This window comes from Zingiber officinale, chromosome 4B (genome assembly GCF_018446385.1).
Source record: "Zingiber officinale cultivar Zhangliang chromosome 4B, Zo_v1.1, whole genome shotgun sequence".
Lineage (NCBI taxonomy): Eukaryota > Viridiplantae > Streptophyta > Magnoliopsida > Zingiberales > Zingiberaceae > Zingiber > Zingiber officinale.
Window position 1 is genome coordinate 52,704,112 of NC_055993.1, and position 12,106 is coordinate 52,716,217.

Genomic DNA, 12,106 nt, shown 5'->3' on the forward strand with positions numbered 1-12,106 from the left:
CGAACTTTGTCTGGTCGAGCACATGTAAGCACATTGGTGCTTGCTTGTCCTTCACTCGGCCAGTAATATACTAAAAACTGTATAAGACTAAGTACCTTTACGCTCTGTCAGGCTTCGCCTGACCGAGCGCCTGCAAAAAACCTTTTATTTGATCATTCATTATTATACATTCACCCAGCTATATACCCCATCTATCTTTCTCGACCATGACTTCTACTTCATTTGCCAGGCTAATCCGTCATAACTCATATCATTATTATTTTTTATTTTATTTTGAATTGTACATTTATAACGATGCAACTGGTGGGATTTCTATTTTTTCAAATGATCTTTAATGATTCAAGCATTAATCTAGTGACCAAGATGTAGTTAAGAAATCACCATAGGCATTCAAGTACTCATCAAGTCTAATGAATCATGACTATTTTCAGAACCTTCAACTCTAAAAATAAGACAAAGTGTAAAGAGATCCTTAAACTAGACTAGACTCAAATCCTTTCAATGAAATACAATGCTCATATCCTACTATTTCTGATAGAGAAATGTAGATCACCAAACATACTAGTACTAATTACCTAATAACATGAATCTAAATGATAAGTGTATGAAAAATTTTGCTATCAAACAAATGTTATGCTCATCTTGTTTCACTAGAGATGAAAAATAAATCACTAAATATACTAGCACCAAAAAGCATAACTCATGACCTCTAGATAATAAACATTTTAGAAGTTTACTCTTGGACAAGTCAGTAGTAATAGTATGGATAGTGTAACTCAAAATACCTCAAAACTTGAAATAATTATTATCAAAATCTAAACTATAACCCAACCCAACATATATGCATCTAATAATGCATCCTACCAAACTTAAACTTTTTATTGTCCCAACAAAAATAAAGTCAAATATGAAAGAGAGTTACAGTTAAAGGAGTTACAAGTGAGATGTGCCAAGATAATGGGTCAATCGAGTTCTAAAATTACTCATTATCCTCAAGCCTCCTAAACAATGTATCCTGAAAAAGAAGTATGGACAAGAAAGACTAAGAAGGAATTAGGTTAAGAAAAGAGAAAAGAAAATAAACTGAAATAATAACAAGAAATAAACTTGGGTTGCCTCCCAAGAAGCGTTTGTTTTATATCCTAATCTCGACCATCTCATGTGATATATTGAAATCTCGCTCTTGGAGGGGTAAGATTTTTTAACTCCCTCTTACTAAATACTCTTATTATGGAGGGAGCTTTCATCATAGGAGATATAAAGTGAAGTATCACTCTCTCCATTTTCGTCTTCTTGGAAGTTCTTTTAAGTGATCGAAGACGGTTCAGATTGAGCTTCCAATTATAGGCCCAAGTGAAACATGCACACCTAAAAGAAAAGCACATCTCCTACAAACAAGCCATAATAGATAGAATTAAAATCATATTAGAGTTGATGAAACATGGATTAAAATTTGAATCACATCAAATAAAATCAATTATAAATACCTTTATGAAGTTTTCTAAAAGATCGCTAGTGATAATTACTTTGCATTGCTGAGAGATACCTGAAAGTTTTAAACAAGTGGATATGAATTCTTCTAGATCAATAGATGCCTCTAACTCAGGCTCAGGTAATAGGGTAACTAAAGGTGGTGATACTTGATGTTAGTTAGAGCCCTAGAGCCAATCATATGATGATTGTTGTATGAATTCGATGTATCATATTCTAGTATATAAATAAAGGTATTTTTTTATGGTTATTATACTTACTTGTATTAGTGCCAAATAACTAAGTATAATAGTGTCCTTGAGTAGAAGGTTCTTATCTATATCAATCGATTGGTTGAATTGATAGTGAGATGATATAGAGAACACTACTCTTAATCATTCCTAGTCAAGTATTAACATTCAGGGACAATGTTAATGCGACGAGACTAGCATGTAGGTCAACTCGATGACTTGATCTCACAAGTCATGGATATAGAGATATCAAGTTGACACATGGGTATGCATTGGAGAATGTATACTGAATGCCCCGTCATGAGAAAGTATCATGGATCGTTATATAAGTGTCATATACTTTCTCATGTGGCTATTAGTATGACTATTAGTCCTTGGACCTGAAGTCACCATGGTTCCCTACATAAGGAGTTGCATACTTTGGCTTCGTCAAACGTCACCCGTAACTAGGTGGACTATAAAGGCGATTACTAGATATGTAACAAATTATGCGGAGGGATGTGAGTGATGTAGATGAGATCTATCCCTCCTATATAACGGGAGTGACATCGTTATTCTTGATAGAGTGAGACCACTAAGTGCATGACCATGCCCAAATGAGTCAATATGAGATATTGAGCTCATTTGATTATAGTGAGTCTACTTGGAGTTCAAGATTTAGATTGATCAGAGGATGACACCGTCTATGCCTCAAATTGATCAATGTAGATGTCAAGGATAGAAGGACATTTGTCATATATTGTGAAGAGTCACAATTAGTAGTCACAAGGTGATGTTGGATCTCAACATTCTTGTAACTTGGGTAGTAATGATGTGTTGCTAGATACCGCTCATTACTTATGCTTCTAAATGGGTTTAGGAGCATTGCTAATGTTACAAGAACCTATAGGGTCACACACAAAGGGCAATTAGATGGAGATTAGGTTCATTTGATGAACCAAGAGGATTAGGTTCATATGATGAACCAAATTGGATTAAGAGTAATTCAAATTAAACTAATTGAGTTGGACTCAATTTGGTTCATGTGTTAAATGAGTCTAATTAGATTTGGATTCATTGAGTCAATTTAATTCAATGAATATAGATTCATTAAATTAAATTGGTTTGAATCAAATGGTTAGATTTGATCAACCATGGGAGAGAAGAGGTCAAGTTTGACTTGACTTGAGAGGGAAGATGAAGGGTCAAGTTTGACTTGACCATTTGTCATCTCATTTGTGAGTTGGCATAAGGTGGACCAATGATGATGTTCCACATCATTAAGGTTTGCTTATGTGTGTGCCACATCATGAGGGAGATCAAGAGTTGTGACTCTTGATATTCCATGGAGGTTTAAAAACCTCTAAAGTGGCCGGCCACCTTGAATGGGTGTGATTTACAATTTTTGTGCTCATTGATTTCATCTTCTTCCTCCTTGCTTCTTCTTTTCTCCCTCTCCTCCACCTTGGTCGAAACCTCCATGAGTGCTAGCACACTCTAAGGTTTTTTCTCCATTCTTTTTGTTCGTGTGGATACACATAGAGGGGTGTTCACTTGACACCCTTGAGATCCGGCGAACCTTGGACAAGCGGGATAAGCGAAGGGCTTCGCATCAAAGTTATAAACTCCTTAACATGTAGATCTAGTGTAGATCTAGGTTAGAAAAACAAGTACACAAAATTTTAATCTTCGTACGGATCCGGTGGCATGGGACTTCGAGGTTTCCGCAACGCAAAAAGCGGTTTTTGCGGCTCGAAAGTTCCAACAGTGGTATCAGAGCCACGTGCGAACATGTACTTGTTTTTATTTTAATTTTTATGAAAAATTAATGTTCTATAAGTTTCTGTGATTTTTTTGATTTTATAGTTTTTAAGAGTATTTTTCTCGTAGAAGAGAAGCAACAAGTGTTTGAACACTTGTAGGCTTCGACTACAGAGAAACACCTTCCGTAACAGTAAGGTCTCGCCCAAAATATTTTGGGACAGTGGCTAAAGGTGATGTAAGATCATCGTGGGACACTCGTGAGATTCATTGCGCGAGAAGGGGTGCTGCCCCTAACCCCGCAAGGGGCATTGTCCTACGATCGCGCCCGAAAATCGCTAAACGGGACCGCCGGGAAGTTGCGACTCATAAAATCGTAAAAATAGTAATAAAATTGAAGAAATTTATGTAAAATATATAATTTAGAATTATGTATGTATTTGTGATAGTCATGGGCCAAAAACCCTAATTGGATTGGATACATGTGTTGTAATTCATAATATGGCCTGCGTGCCATTTTTGTGTGATTGTGCGTGTTGTATATTTGATACACGACTTGCGCGTCGTGCCTTTCTATTTTATTTCCTGTTGTAAAATAGTTTAGACTCGAATGTAACTCAAGTTTCATCTTTGTAATGTATAAAATGGAGCTGTGGAAGGTCCACTTGAAGAGGAGTTACGAGGAGGGTGCGAGCAACATGTGGCGGTCAAAGGGAGGAGCTTGGAGAAGCTGTTGACCTTAGGTCGACCGTCCAATTTTATCATTGGCTTGAGAAGATCGTAGTAGGTCCATGACTAATCACAATTTAATTAATTACTTGTGTGTGTGTATGTGATGCATGCTAGAGTAGAGTAATTAATTAGTGCCACCACGATTAGATTAGATCTAAATCGCGTATATGATGCACCACGATTAGATTAGATCTAAATCGCGTATATGATACACATCAATGATTAGATTAGATCTTAATCGTGTCAACTCGAAATGCCTACCATGTCGTGGTACCCATCACTACCTCGATCACATGTTGTTGTTGAATCTGCCAAAGCAGAGCAACTCATATTATCTTGGTAGGGTGCGGAGGGACAATCTTGGTCCCATCTATCAACGCCTGGGTGAGTACAAACTCAATCAGATTGAGTAAAAATTAGTTAAACTCAATTGGATCAGGTTTAACTATATGCATTTTCCAATGGTTGGTAGATAGGTCAAAATCACATTTATATTAACTCTTTGGCGATTTAGCCAAAGCTAACTCAAGTTTTAATATACATGCGGATCTTGATCCTATAAACAAGAGTTGCATAGAGATGTAATTGGTATTTAGTTACCTACCGATCATACTAAGTCTTGGGCGATTTAGCCAAAGTTAACTCAAGGCGTAGTATGATGTGCATCTTGTCCCACAAGAATTATAGCTAGTTTGTTAGAATTTAGTGAGTGTGGTTTGACCACATCCATGACTCGATTCTACAAAAGTCTATAATTCAGTGGGAGCATCGTTTAATTAAAGCCTAATTAAATGATTAGTGGAATATGATATTTATTTTCTGCATTTTCTGTTGTAGATTGCCATGTCGTCAAACACGAACACCTTCTCCCTGCGTTCTGTCCTTGATAAGGACAAGCTCAATGGAGCTAACTTCCTGGACTAGTACAAGAACCTGAGAATTGTTCTCACTCAGGAAAGGAAACTGTACGTCCTGGAGACGCCCATTCCCGAGGCACCTCCTGCCACAGCCACGCGAGCTGACCGTGATGCTTATAAGAAGCATCAAGATAACGCATTAGATGTGTCCTGTCTCATACTCGCGACCATGAACTCTGAGCTTCAGAAGCAACACGAGTTGATGGGTGCTTATGATATGGTTGAACATCTTCGTCAACTATATCAAGGACAAGCTAGGAATGAGAGATTCGAGATCTCTAAGGCACTGTTTCAGTGCAAGATGCAAGACGGGACTCCTGTAGGTCCATATGTACTCAAGATGATTGGGTACATAGAAAACCTACAAAGGTTGGGATTCCCCTTTGGCCAAGAGCTGGCCACTGACTTGATCTTGCAATCCTTGCCGGAGAGCTACAGTCAATTCGTCATGAACTACAACATGAATGAAATTGACAAGTCACTACCCGAGCTGCTTAGCATGTTGAGAACTGCTGAGCTCAACCTTAAGAAGGTAAAGCCCAACTCCATTTTGATGGTGCAAAAGGGCAAAGGCCGCAAGCCTAAAGGTAAGGGAAAGTCCCAAGCCAAGGGCAAAGGCAAGGCACTGAAACCCAAAGGAGGGGTCGCCAAGGATGCTACCTGCTTCCACTGTGGTCAGACCGGGCACTGGAAGAGGAATTGTAAAGTCTACCTGGAAGATCTTAAGAAGAAGAGAAGTGAGACTTCTACTTCAGGTATATATGTTATAGAAGTTAATCTCTCTATTTCTTCATCATGGGTATTAGATACCGGATGTGCTTCTCACATTTGTACTAATGTGCAAGCATTGACAAATAGCAGGGCATTGACGAAGGGCGAGGTGGACCTACGAGTAGGCAAAGGAGCACGGGTTGCTGCTGTTGCTGTAGGGACTTACTATCTATCTCTGCCCTTTGGGCTTGTACTAGAACTAGATGAATGTTGTTATGTGCCTGCTCTTACTAAGAACATAATTTCAGTTTGTTGTTTGGACAAGAAAGGTTTTTCATTTATAATAAAGAATAAATGTTGTTCAGTTTATTTAAATGATATGTTCTATTGTAGTGCACCTCTGATGAACGGACTCTACATTCTAGACTTAGAGAACCCCATCTATAATATAAATACCAAGAGATTCAAATCAAATGAAATGAACCAAACCTATCTCTGGCACTGTCGCTTAGGTCATATAAATGACAAACGCTTATCCCAGCTCCATAAAGATGGTTTGCTGGACTCATTTGATTTTGAATCATATGAGACATGAGAGTCATGCCTACTGGGCAAGATGACCAAGACTCCCTTTAGTGGACACAGTGAAAGAGCGACTGACTTGTTAGGACTTATACATAGTGATGTATGTGGTCCTTTCAATGTCGCTGTCAGAGGTGGTTATAGGTACTTCATTACCTTTACTGATGACTTCAGTAGATATGGTTATGTGTATTTGATGACACATAAGTTAGAATCCTTTGGAAAGTTTAAAGAATTCAAGAATGAAGTACAAAACCAGCTTGGCAAGAGTATTAAGATACTTTGATCAGATCGAGGTGGTGAATACCTTAGCCATGAGTTTCGTGACTATCTAGCTGAGTGTGGGATTCTATCCCAACTCACTCCTCCTGGAACACCACAGTGGAATGGTGTATCCGAAAGGAGAAATCGTACCCTATTAGATATGGTACGGTCTATGATGAGTCATACCGATCTTCTTATTTCACTTTGGGGCTATGCTTTGGACACAACAACCTTCATACTTAACCGTGTTCCATCCAAGGCTGTGATAAAGACACCATATAGGATATGGACTAGGAGAGATGCCCAGGTGTCTTTTATGAGGATTTGGGGTTGTGAGGCTTACGTTCAACGTCAAGTCTCAGACAAACTGGGACCCAAATCCGATAAGTGCTATTTTATAGGATATCCCAAGGAAACGAAGGGATATTACTTCTACATTCCCAGTCAACACAAAGTAGTTGTGGCTAAGATTGGGGTTTTTCTAGAAAGGGACTTTATTTCTAGAAAAACTAGTGGGAGTACGTTCAATCTTGAAGAAGTTCAGGATATGGACCATAGCACTGAAGCCTTGATGGAAGTTGAACTGGAACCACAAAGTGTTGTGGATGATGAGATTGTTCCATAAGGAGTTTAGAAACAACAACCAGTTCAAGTAGACATACCTCTTCGCAGGTCTGATAGGGTACGTCATCAGCCTGAGAGATACTCATTTCTCTTGTCTAACCATGATGATACTATGCTCATTGAGAATGAGTCTACCTCTTATCAGGAAGCTGTGATGAGACCAAATTCTGAGAAATGGCTAAAAGCCATGAGATCCAAAATGGAATCCATGTACACCAACCAAGTATGGACTTTGGTTGATCCACCTGAAGGGGTCAAACCCATTGGGTGTAAGTGGACCTTTAAGAGAAAGACTGACATGGATGGACTTATATATAAGGGTCATCTGGTAGCTAAAGGTTTCAAGCAAATTCATGGTATTGATTATGATGAAACTTTTTCTTCAGTAGCGATGTTTAAGTCCATTCGGATCATGCTTGCTATTGCAGCATACCACGATTATGAGATCTGGCAGATGGATGTCAAAATCGCGTTTCTGAATGGAAACTTGCTCGAGGATGTGTACATGACACAATCTGAGAATTTTGTAGATCCACAGCATACTGGCAGAGTATGCAAGCTGCATAAGTCCATTTATGGACTAAAGCAAGCTTCTCGGAGCTGTAATCTTCGATTTGATGATGCGATCAAATAGTTTGGTTTCATCAAGAATGAAGATGAACCCAGTGTCTACAAGAAGTTTGTTGAGAACACAGTTGTCTTCCTTATATTGTATGTGGATGACATACTACTCATTGGGAACGACATTCCTTTGCTGCAGTCAGTCAAGACTTGGCCGGGGAATTGTTTCTCAATGAAGGACATAGGTGAAGCAGCCTGCATTCTAGGCATAAAGATCTATAGAGATAGATCTAAGATTGCTTGACCTAAATCAGAGTACATATGTTGACAAGGTATTACTACAGTTTGCCATACAGAATTCCAAGAAAGGATTTCTGCCGATGTTACATGGTGTGAGTCTTTCGAAGACTCAAAGTCCCTCTTCTAGAGAGGAGAGAGACCGCATGGATAAGATTCCTTATGCTTCAGCAATAGAATCTTTCATGTACGCCATGCTATGTACTCATCCTGATGTCTCGTATGCTTTGAGCATGACGAGTAGATACCAAACAGATCCAGGTGAGTGTTACTGGATAGCGGTCAAGAATATTCTTAATTATTAAGAAGGACTAAAGAATATTTCTTGATATATGGAGGCGATGATGAGCTAGCTGTAAAGGGTTACAGTGATGCTAGCTTCCAAACTGACCAGGATAACTATAGATCGCAATTTGCTTTTGTGTTTTGCTTGAATGGTAGGTGATGTGAGCTGGAAGAGTTCATACAGAGGCTAACGTCGCTGATCCCTTGAACAAGGCATTGGCACAGAGAAAGCATGATGGTCACACTAGGTCATTGGGCCTTAGAGTCTACACTGATTGGCACTAGTGCTAGTGGGAAATTGTTAGTTAGAGCCCTAGAGCCAATCATATGATGATTGTTGTATGGACTCGATGTATCATGTTCTAATATATAAATAAAGGTATTTCTTTATGGTTATTATACTTGTATTGGTGCCAAATAACTAAGTATAATAGCGTCCTAGAGTAGAAGGTTCTTACCTATATCAATCGATTGGTTGAATCGATAGTGAGATGATATAAGGAACACTACTCTTAATCATTCCTAGTCAAGTATTAACATTCAGGGACAATGTTAATGCAACGAGACTAGCATGTAGGTCAACTCGATGACTTGATCTCACAAGTCATGGATATAGAGATATCAAGTTGACTCATGGGTATGCATTAGAGAATGTATACTGAATGCCCCACCATGAGAAAGTATCATGGATCGTTATATGAGTGTCATATACTTTCTCATGTGGCTATTAGTATGACTATTAGTCCTTGGACCTGAAGTCACCATGGTTCCCTACATATGGAGTTGATACTTTGGCTTCGTCAAACGTCACACGTTACTGGGTGGACTATAAAGGCGATTACTGGGTATGTAACAAATTATGCGGAGGGATGTGAGTGATGTAGATGGGATCTATCCCTCCTATATAATGGGAGTGACATCGTTATTCTTGATAGAGTGAGACCACTAAGTGCATGGCCATGCCCAAATGAGTCAATATGAGATATTGAGCTCATTTGATTATAGTGAGTCTACTTGGAGTTCAAGATTTAGATTGATCAGAGGATGACACCGTCTATGCCTCAAATTGATCAATCTGATGTCAAGGATAGAAGGACATTTGTCATATATTGTGAAGAGTCACAATTAGTAGTCACAAGGTGATGTTGGATCTCAACATTCTTGTAACTTGGGTAGTAATGATGTGTTGCTAGATACCGCTCATTACTTATGCTTCTAAATGGGTTTAGGAGCATTGCCAATGTTACAAGAACCTATAGGGTCACACACAAAGGGCAATTAGATGGAGATTAGGTTCATTTGATGAACCAAGAGGATTAAGTTCATATGATGAACCAAATTGGATTAAGAGTAATTCAAATTAAACTAATTGAGTTGGACTCAATTTGGTTCATGTGTTAAATGTGTCTAATTACATTTGGATTCATTGAGTCAATTTAATTCAATGAATATAGATTCATTAAATTAAATTGGTTTGAATCAAATGGTTAGATTTGATCAACCATGGGAGAGAAGAGGTCAAGTTTGACTTGACTTGAGAGGGAAGATGAAGGGTCAAGTTTGACTTGACCATTTGCCATCTCATTTGTGAGTTGGCATAAGGTGGACCAATGATGATGTTCCACATCATCAAGGTTGGCTTATGTGTGTGCCACATTATGAGGGAGATCAAGAGTTGTGACTCTTGATATTCCATGGAGGTTTAAAAATCTCTAAAGTGGCCGGCCACCTTGAATGGGTGTGAGTTACAATTTTTGTGCTCATTGATTTCATCTTCTTCCTCCTTGCTTCTTCTTCTCTCCCTCTCCTCCACCTTGGGCGAAACCTCCATGAGTGCTAGCACACTCTAAGGTTTCTTCTCCATCCTTTTTGTTCGTGTGGATACACATAGAGGGGTGTTCACTTGACACCCTTGAGATCCGGCGAACCTTGGACGAGCGGGATAAGCGAAGGGCTTCGCATCAAAGGTATAAACTCCTTAACATGTAGATCTAGTGTAGATCTAGGTTAGAAAAACAAGTACACGAAATTTTAATCTTCGCACGGATCCGATGGCATGGGACTTCGGGGTTTCCGCAACGCAAAAAGTGGTTTTTGCGGCTCAAAAGTTCCAACACTTGAGACTATGCCATTACTGCATAAGTCCCTACACATTGATCCATAACTTGCGCAAATCTTTCAACTCTCATGGTCTCAAAGGGATGTGTGGACAAAGGTGATGATTCTTGAGATGCTGTTTCTATAACACAGGTCCCTACACTTCCTTCCAAATCATTAACATTATCACATACTGTGAAGAACATTCCAACATTAATATCTTTAGTAGGAGAATCAACAACTTCACTTGCAGTCTTAAATTGATCTACCTCATCACATTCATCATCTCAAAATTCTATTTCACTATAATGCCCTGTAACCCCAGGAGGTAGATCTAAAAGCTTACTGACTACTACATTATCATTACACTCCTCATCTAAAAAGTCCTCATCTTTATACACATCAAGAAATTTTCACTCAACCATATTGATATCACAGAATTTGCCAAAGTCTTTATCTTTATTGAGCCCAACTAGCCTTCGTGGAAATGGAATTCTAAGTGGAGGTCTTGGGAATGATTGAGATTGTGGCTGAGGTTCAACTTGCTTATCTAGTGATGGTGTGATCTATCATTAAGGGAAAGATACTTGTGGCCTTTGGACACTTTCTGGGGTAATGGAACTGAGTTTTTGTGAATTTCTATTATTTTTCTCCTCAATTTTATACAAGTCCTTCTACAGAAGTTTTTTATGATTTTTGTCACTTCTCAACTTAATATCATTACAATGTTCATTAGATCATGTTTGGGTAGGAGGGAGATCATGTTAGAACTATTTTGAAATTCTATAATCAATCTTTAACTCTAACTGTTCAAACCTCTCATTCTATGACTTGTGATTTTCAAAACCCTTGGATGGTTGAACTGCATTTTATTTAGCAGACTCTTTTGCCTTGATGACTTGCACTTCTAGAGTTCTCGGGGGAAATTCCATCCAATTTTTATCTAACCATTCATAAAGGTTCAATGTAACTTGATTAATTAATGTGAATGCTTCGTCCACACTTTTGTTTATAAAAGAACCTCCAGCAGATGAATCCAATAATAACTTATCTGAAAAATAAATTCCCATGTAGAATATGTGTAATTGCAGCCACCTTTCTAAACCATGATGAGGACACTACCTTAATAAGCTTTTGAATCTCTCCCATGCCTCAACTAGTAATTCTCCATCTACCTGAGCAAAACTTGTAATGCAATTCCTCATATACATTGTTCTTCTTTGAGGGAAAAAATAATTTAGAAATCGCTACCCCAATTGTTCCCAATTTGTGATGCTTTGAGGATGGAGAGAATAAAACTAAGTCTTTGCCCTATACTTGATACAGAATGGAAATTCCATCAACCGAATGACATCCGCTAGGACACCCTCACAGTTTACCATATCACAAAGCTCCAGGAATGTCTCATGGTGCAGATATGGACTTTCTAATACTTCTCCTCCAAATTTATGACCCTGTATCATAGTAATTATTTTGGGCTCTAGTTGAAAACTTTTTGTTTCAATATGAGGTTACACAATCGGAGATAAAAATATTGCAAAAATGGGTGTAGCGAATTCTCTTAAGAGCCTACTT

At 38.5% G+C, this 12,106-nt stretch overlaps 1 non-coding gene across 1 annotated transcript; it reads left to right on the forward strand.

Moving 5' to 3' along the window:
• Window positions 1–11,632: 11,632 nt before the first annotated feature.
• On the forward strand, window positions 11,633–11,738 carry LOC121978832. Its single transcript, XR_006111173.1, has one exon. It is a non-coding gene; the product is annotated as a small nucleolar RNA R71 (small nucleolar RNA).
• The last annotated feature ends 368 nt before the right edge of the window (window positions 11,739–12,106 follow it).